An 8,337-nucleotide genomic window follows, 5' to 3' on the forward strand; every position below is an offset into this window, starting at 1 on the left:
AGTCAGTTCCTCCAGGAAGCTCCATTTTAGGGAAAGTGACCAGGTCAACTATGGTAACCCCTCATTCTTCTCTGTGCTCTGCTCTTTACTCTCTGGACTTCTTTCTCCACTATTCCTCTGCCCCATATTTTTAGCTTCCTTCCATATAATGTCTTCCCCACTAGAATATATTCTCTTTGACTATCTATCTATCTATCTATCTATCTATCTATCTATCTATCTATCTATCTATCTATCTATCTATCTGTCTATCTATCATCTCTCTCTCTCTCTCTATCTATCTATCTTGATAGATAGATAGCTGTATTTGTATTCCTAGCACTTTGAATAACGCCTGGCATCTAGTGAGCACTTAATGCTTGTTGACTCAATTTTCTTTGCTGCTTTCAGCATCACGTAGAAGAGTTTTGAAGCCAGTAGTCAATCTGGAGCCCATCATAAGCTTAGCTTGTACAGAGTCTAGTGGGGAGTGGGGGTGAGGGAGGGAATGGGGAAGTAGAGATTTTTTTCTTCTAACATTAATGGATTCAATTGATAAGCATTTAGCACATCAGGCATTGTACTAGGTTCTGGGTATATACGAATAAATAAAACAGTATCCGACACCCCAAGAATCTTATGTTCATCTGAGTAAATACAGCATACACATAGACAAGTAAACATAACATGTATGCAAATTGATTTCTGAGGAGATGACTCTAGCAAGTGGGGGCATCAGGACAAACTTCCTGTGGGTGGTGTCTGAAATGAGGAGGGACTGCATTCCTATCTCCTATAGCCCTTTTCTGCTTTATGATCAAGTTCAAGGACTTGAGAGGAAAGGCTGATTTTCTCCCCCAGGACATCAAGTTTGGAATGGATGGGTCAGAATGAGTCTCTGGTACTGTCCTTTCCACTCCATGATGACTTTGATGCCTAATGATCATATTTTGAGTTGCAGAATTTATTTCCTATATAAAGAAATGTTATTATTTTTATCATGCAGTGCATATAAGTTCTTACTTCACACTGAATCACCTGAGAGAAGCAGGGGCCATGTGGTGTCTCATCATTTCCACCCAGTAAGAGAACTAGAAAGAAATAGTTACATCTAAACCAATTAAACCAAAGAGTCCTTTGGGGTCGTTATGTCATGGCCCAGTAATGATTGGAATGCAGTGGTCTTTAGCACACCAGTGGTTGTTTTAGGAGGGGCAGCATCTTTTGAAAAGCAGAGACTATGAGGATATTTTAGATTACCAAATGCTGTAACACCAAGGATTTTGAAATTTGTTGATATTGGTACATCCAGAGTCGATGCTAGTCATGCAGATCCTCAAGACCTATAAAGCTGAGGCTAATGGAACATTGAAGTTAGATTAAAAGAATTTTAGATACTACCTAAAGTGTTTAGGGGCTTACTAAATCTTTGTTTTCCCTTTTACAAATGGGAGAGTTTCATGGGGTTAGGTGAGCACACTGAATTTCCAAATCCTCTGAAGATTATCAGGTTAAAAGAACACCAACATTTGTTTCTCCCACGTAGTAAACACAGAATGGTATGAAAATATAATTAAAAAAATAATAGAAAAGGACTATCTGGTTTATTTTAAGTCCTTACAAAAGGGGAATCAAACAATGGGAAACTATAAATGGAATATCTGCATTGCCACACAAATACCAGGCTACTTCTCAATATATTTAAACATGGACAAAAATTAGAATGTTGGGTCAAACTTAATAAGATGAAGTTTAATAGAAATAAATGTAAAGTCTTACAGTTGCATCCAGAAAATCATCTTCAGAACAAGACATAGTTAGACAGCATATAGAAGGATCTGGGATATTAGTAGACTAGAAGCTTAATATTAGTCAATAGTCAATTAGTCAATATTGTGACTAAGAAAGTTAATGCCTTGTGAGACTGCATTAAAAGAAGCATGTACAGAATGAAAGAGGTGAGAGTTCCTTTGGGTTCCCTGCTCTGGACAGACTATATCAGGAATTTTTTATTCAACTCTGACCACCCTATTTTAGGGCAATGAGGTGGCATAGTGGAGTGCTAGGCCTGGAGTCAGGAAGACCTCAAATCCAGCCTCAGATACTTACTGACTGTGAGACCCTGGGCAAATCACTTAACTCTGTTTACCTCAGTTTCCTCATCTGTAAAATGAGCTGGAGAAGGAAATGGCAAATTACTTTGGTATCTTTGGCAAGAAAACCTTAAATGGGGTCACAAAGAGTTGGACATGGCTGAAAATGATTGAACAACAGCAACAACAACCATGACCATATATTAGGAAGGACATTAATAAGTTGGAGAGAATTCAGAGGATAGCAACCAGAATGGTGAAGGAGCTAGATGACATGCCATGTAATGAGCAGTTAAAGAAACTGAGGGGTCTTTAACTTTAAGAAGAAAAGGCATAGGGGGCGGCTAGGTGGCGCAGTGAATAGAGCACTGGCCCTGGAGTCAGGAGGACCTGATTCAAATCCAGCCTCAGACACTTAACACAAAATCTAACCGTGTGACCTTGGGCAAGTCACAACCCCAATTGCCCTCCAAAAAGCAAAAAAAAAAAAGGCTTGAGGGGCACGATAACTATTCAAGTAACTGGAGGAAGAAGAATTACATTTATTTTGCTTGACTCCAGAGGCAGAACCAGAAGCAAAAGTGAAAGTTTCAGGTTCCATTGAAAGAAGATTTATCTGACAATTAGAGCTATTTTAAAGGGGAGCAGGTTGCCATAGGAAGCAGTAAGTTGCTCCTCACTTGGAATTTTGAAGTGAAGACTGGATGGTTAATAAACATTTTAAGATGGCTGTTATGAGACAGGCACTATGCTAAGTGCTTTACAATTATTATTTCATTTGTTTCTCACAACAACCCTAGGAAGTAGGTGTTATTATTATTCCCATTTTACAGATGAAGAAACTGAGGTAAACATTGGTTAGGCGATTTGCCCAAGATCACATAGCTAGTAAGTGTCTGAGACCAGATTTGAACTCCTATCTTCCTGACTCCAGGTCTGGGGCTCTATCCACTGTAACAGCTAGCTGTCCCACTTGGATACCACTTGGAGATGTGGCATAAGGAATTCTTGTTTAGACATAGGTTGTAATAGATGGTCTCTAAGGTCCCTTCTAACTCTAAAATAGGCATAGGAACCCCAGGAGTAGCAACAGTTCTCAAAATATCATTCCTGCTTCCTGGCCAGACCTTTGAACCATTATCCAGTGTGGAAACTCCTGTGGAGAAGAAGCCATTCATCTCTACCAACTGCCAATCAGCTACCAACCTCAAGGAGGGCAATCCAGCCTAGCTGAAACAGTAAGGAAGGCAGAGGAAGAGGAGGAGGGAGAGGGAGAGAGAAAGAGAGAGGAGAAAAAGGAGAAAGAAAGAGAAGAGAAAGCAAAAAAGAGAAGAGGGAGGAGGAGAGAGAGACACACAGGATTCAGTTATATGCCAAGCAAATAAAACTCCTCCCACTATTTGGCTACAATCTCCCCTCAAATCCAGATGGGGCCATCCCAGGACCCTGTACCCAAAGAGTCAAAAAAATCGCCATGTTTCTAGCCCAGAGTCTTTAGCCATCATCCTGGGAAGCAGTCCCTGTGGAGACAGAACCTGGCTACTGCTCCTTTGGGTGCTACATTCATAGCTATTAAAGACCCAGAAAATAAAATTCTCACCACCCAAGACATTGGCACCATCATATGGTTCAGATGCTGATAAGATTTTATCAATGAAAATGACTTAGAGAAGAACCATTGACATCTTTGCTGCTGCACCCTAAGGACCACACAAGTTTTCCATCTAACTTGAAGCTATAATTTACCATGTACACATATGTATACATGGACACACATGCATACAGTCTCCCTCATTTATGAATGTGAACTTCTTGAGAGGAGGACCTTTGCCTTTTTTCTATTTGTATACCTGGTTCTTAGTATAGTGTTTTGAACATAGTAAGTACTTCATAAATGCTTTATTCTCACATTCATTTAGTCTTAAAATTCTCAGATAACTTTGTGAATCAGTGACTACAAGTCTCAGGTGAGGAATTTGGCGGTGGCGGGGCATGAGTCAGGTGGAGGGGCATGAGTCAGGTGGAGGGAGGGGATTACACAGAGCAGGTATGTAAGCAGAAATCCCAACTATCAGATTTGTCCTGTTTAATGAGTGAATCTGATCTGTGACTTTTGGCAGATCAGATAAAATTTTAAGCCCCTTGTAAAATCATGTAAAATTTTAAGCCCCATCCTTATAACTAGCCTACCAATTTTTCCTTTCTTAGACTTTGTTAGACACTGTAATAAACGATTTTTCTGTGCAGCAAAACCCTATTACAGAAAACTATATGAGTTCCAAGTGCAGTGAAAACGTCTTAATGCAATGTCAAATGATTAGTTTTAAGTAAAATTTCAGGTTATTGAACTTGGGATAATCAAGTGTGAAGTAAGAAGCAATTTTGTATTTTTAATTGAAGCTCTCATTTTATGTTTTATAACATCAACACATCCTCAATCGGTTTCACATTCGTCTTGTAATCTTTGTTATGATTCCTAAGATTAAAAAAAAACCTTTTGTAAAATAGATGTGAGGAATATGATTTGAGTGACTTTCAAAATTTGGAAACTTTGAAAAAAAACCCCTAATTTGTTTTCTTTATATCGTTAACTCCTCACAGAGTTGCAAAGAAAGTTCTTTGTTAAAATTTAAGTACTATATAAATGCTGGTTATCATTATCTCTAAAGCTGCTTTAATCTATAACATTCTATGTTTTGTGAGTCTATAATTTGTATGAATTGAAAGATAGGGAACAAGATGAGGTAGTGTTGCTAGGTGTCAAGTGAATGGTTCTGATGGTGAATGCCAAAAATTCATTACATTAACATAACACCATTTTGAAGTTTGCAAAGCCTTTGATACATACATTCCCTTGTTGGAGTGTTTTGTTGGGCATAATTGAACAAGACAGAAGATCCCCGAGATTAAAATTGGAAGTGGATTTTATTACCTTACCGCGGGACTGCCGGGGTCACATACCCAAATCAGACAGTAAATTGGCATGAACAGTATGCCGGTTTTTAAAGAGATTACAATAGTCAGGTTATGTAAGCTGAAACTACAATCAGTGATTGGTCAGTGTATATTTGAATTTCCCCTAGTGGTTTTTCTAGGCTGAGGTACAGGGAACCCTGAATGGGTGGAGATGGGGAACACCTGGCAGGGGGCAGGAAAGAATGGAGCAGGGATTTTACCCTAGGCTGAACCCCCACCCAAGGATCAATTAGGAGAGGGAGAGGGAAGGGTAAAAGTTATGCTAAAATGTCTGCTTACAGATCAATGGAAGGGAAGGGAAGGGTAAAAGTTATGCTAAAATGCCTACAGATCAATGGAAGGGAAGGTGGAGTTGTTGCTTACAGATCAATTAAGGGAATGGAAGGTGGGGTTGTGCTCAACAATTTCAACATCCCTGTGGGGTTTATTGTTACACATACCACTTTCTTCATTTTACAAATGAGAAGACTGAGGCTATAAAAAGTTAAGTGATTTGTCCATTGTCATAGTTAGTAATTGTCAGAAGCAGCATTTGAACCCAGGACTCCCTGACACCCATGAACAGCCCTCTATCAGCTTTGTCATGTTGCCTGTTGTAGATGTTCTGGAAAATGAAGCTTAATGGCCAAGACCACCTCTGGCTTACGTTGTCTATCTCTTTTGCCTGCAAAGTAGGATAATGTAGTCACCACTAATATTTGTTTTTTAGAATGATTTTGCTAGCTTAAAAATTCATCGACTGGAGTCTGCTTTGGTCTTTTGACTGTAATGTGAGTTTCAGGATGGCTTTTCCCACTTTCTCTCACTACATTCCTTGTCCGTGTCACACCAAAGGCGACAATTAAGCAAGGTCAGTTTGGACCATTCCTCCCTCCCCCCTCCTCCCTCCCCAACATAACAATAGTAATTCCACAATTATCACACGTTAATAATGCCACACCCTGTGCCAGCCACTGAGTGCAAAGAGTTTAACTTCCCCCGAACTTCTCACAACCCCACTTTTCTCACAGACTTGTTGAAAGGTTCTTTTCATCTCCAAATTCTTTGAGGACAGGTGTAAGATACAGTCAGTCTTCAAGGAAGGAAGGCAGGAAACAAGCATTTATTAAATATCAACTTCGTTCTAAGCACATTACAAATCTTATCTCATTTGGGCTTTACAGCAACCCTGGGAGGTAGGTGATCCTATTGTCCTCATTTCGTAGTTGAGGGAACTGAGGTAGAAAGAGGTTAAATGACTTGCCTAGGGTCACACAGCTTTTAAGTGTCTGAAGTCACATTTGAACTCTGGTCCTCCTGACTCTAGGCCCAGCACTTTATCCATTTTTGTTGCCTAGTTGTCTCTAGGAGCTTACGGTTTACTTGGGGATATAAAAGGATAGGGTTAGCCCTGAAGGAGGGGCAGGGTAATGCAGTGAAATTGCCTTGGACAAGAGACCAAGATTTGAATCCAGGCTTTGACACTTATTACTTTGTGATTGTGGACAAGTCATTTTGCCTTCTGTGACTCAGTTTCTCCATCTGTAAAATCAGTGTATTTCTTACACTACTAACCTCACAGTGTTATGAAGACAGTTCTCTGTTGACCTTAATGCACTATGTAAATGTCTCTATCTATAACATTCCTTGTTCCACAAGTCTATAATTTACATGTAAAAAGTGATAGGGAAAAAAATAAGGTACCATTGCTCAGTGCCAACTAAGTGACACTGATGACAAATTCCATAGGAACAGAATAGGGAGGGGTATCTGTGCACTGGAGTGTAGGAACTCACACTAGGTCTTGAAGAAAGGGTAGAAGCTAGCCAGGAGTTCAGCAGGAGGCGTTATAGGTAGTGTGGATTAGGTGAGCAAATTCACAGAGAATCCTCTCTTGGAAATTTAAGACCCTTTATAACCTGGTCCTTTTCCTTCTTTCCAGTCTTCTTATAATACTTTTCTCTCCTCTGTCCACTGTACTGTCCATCTACACTGGTCTTTTTGTGGCCATCCCTCCCGCTCCCTGCATTTGCATTGGCTGTCCCCCTCATCTAGAAGGCTCTCCCTTCTCATGTCTGAGTCCTAGATATTTTGACTTCTTTCAAGACTCATCTTGTGCAGGGGGCCTTCTCCCCACTCCCCCAACCGCTGTTAGTTTCTTCCTTTTAACGATGAATTTCTATTTGCCTTGTATATATCTTATGATACACAATTATTTGCATGAGTTCTATAACACTGAGCTACTTGAGATCAGAGTTCATGTTTTCCCCTTTCTTTGTATTCCCAGCTTAGCATATCTCCCTGACAAGTGCCTAAGAAATATTGTTAACTGACTGATGATAAACATTCAGCAGACAGTGCAGATCAGCTTGACTGCAGTGAGCAGTAAAAAATGAAGTTGGAGAAGTGGGTTGGGTTTAGAGCATGGGGGACCTTTGAGTGCTGAGCCAAGGGATTTGGGTTTTATTTTTTATTTATATAATTTTTTTATTGGAGGGAAATTGGGGTTAAGTGACTTGCCCAAGGTCACATGGCTAGTGTTTTGTGTTAAGTGTCTGAGGCCGGATTTGAACTCAGGTCCTCCTGACTCCAGGGCCAGTGCTCTATTCACTGCACCACCTAGTCGCCCCAGGTTTTATTCTTTAGACAGTAGGGAGTCACAGGAGGTTTTTGAAGACAGAAATAATGTGTGCAAAATGAGATTTCTGGAAGAATTAATGTAGATATAGTGTTGTCTCACTCCTTAACCATTGTAATGAGATTTGTTTTTGTTGAGTTGTGTCTGATTCTTCTTTACCTCATTTGGGGTTTTCTTGGCAGAGATACTGGAGTGATTTGCCATTTCCTTCACCTCATTTGACAGAGGAGGAAACTGAGTCAAACAGGATTAAGTGACTTGCTCAGGGTCACACAGCTAGTAAGTGTCTGAGGCCAGATTTGAACTCAGAAAGATGAGTCTTTCTGACTCTGTGCACTATGTTGCCACCTAGCTGCCATGTATGAGACTTAGAGGGGATTTAATCAAAGAATCAGCCAGAGCAGAAGTACATAAAGCTATAGGCTGTTATTATGGCTTATGGTATCACATATAAAAGGAGGCCTAAAGTGGAACACTCATGGATCAGGGACAAGGATACTACCAGGGTTGTAACCACAACTCTGAGTTAGTTGGTCTTTGGGTTATGGCAGTAGGAGGAAGAGGTGGGGGTCAGCCATGGTCCTTCAGAGGACCCCCACCCCCACTGTGGTCCCAGCACATCTAATTCCTCCAAGGTTTCTATCTTTCTTCTTCTTGGGTACAGGATGGGTC

The sequence above is a fragment of the Petaurus breviceps genome, unplaced genomic scaffold (genome assembly GCF_028583685.1).
Source record: "Petaurus breviceps papuanus isolate PSGF00001 unplaced genomic scaffold, PetGlider_PUasm1.0 90895, whole genome shotgun sequence".
Taxonomy (NCBI): Eukaryota; Metazoa; Chordata; class Mammalia; order Diprotodontia; family Petauridae; genus Petaurus; species Petaurus breviceps.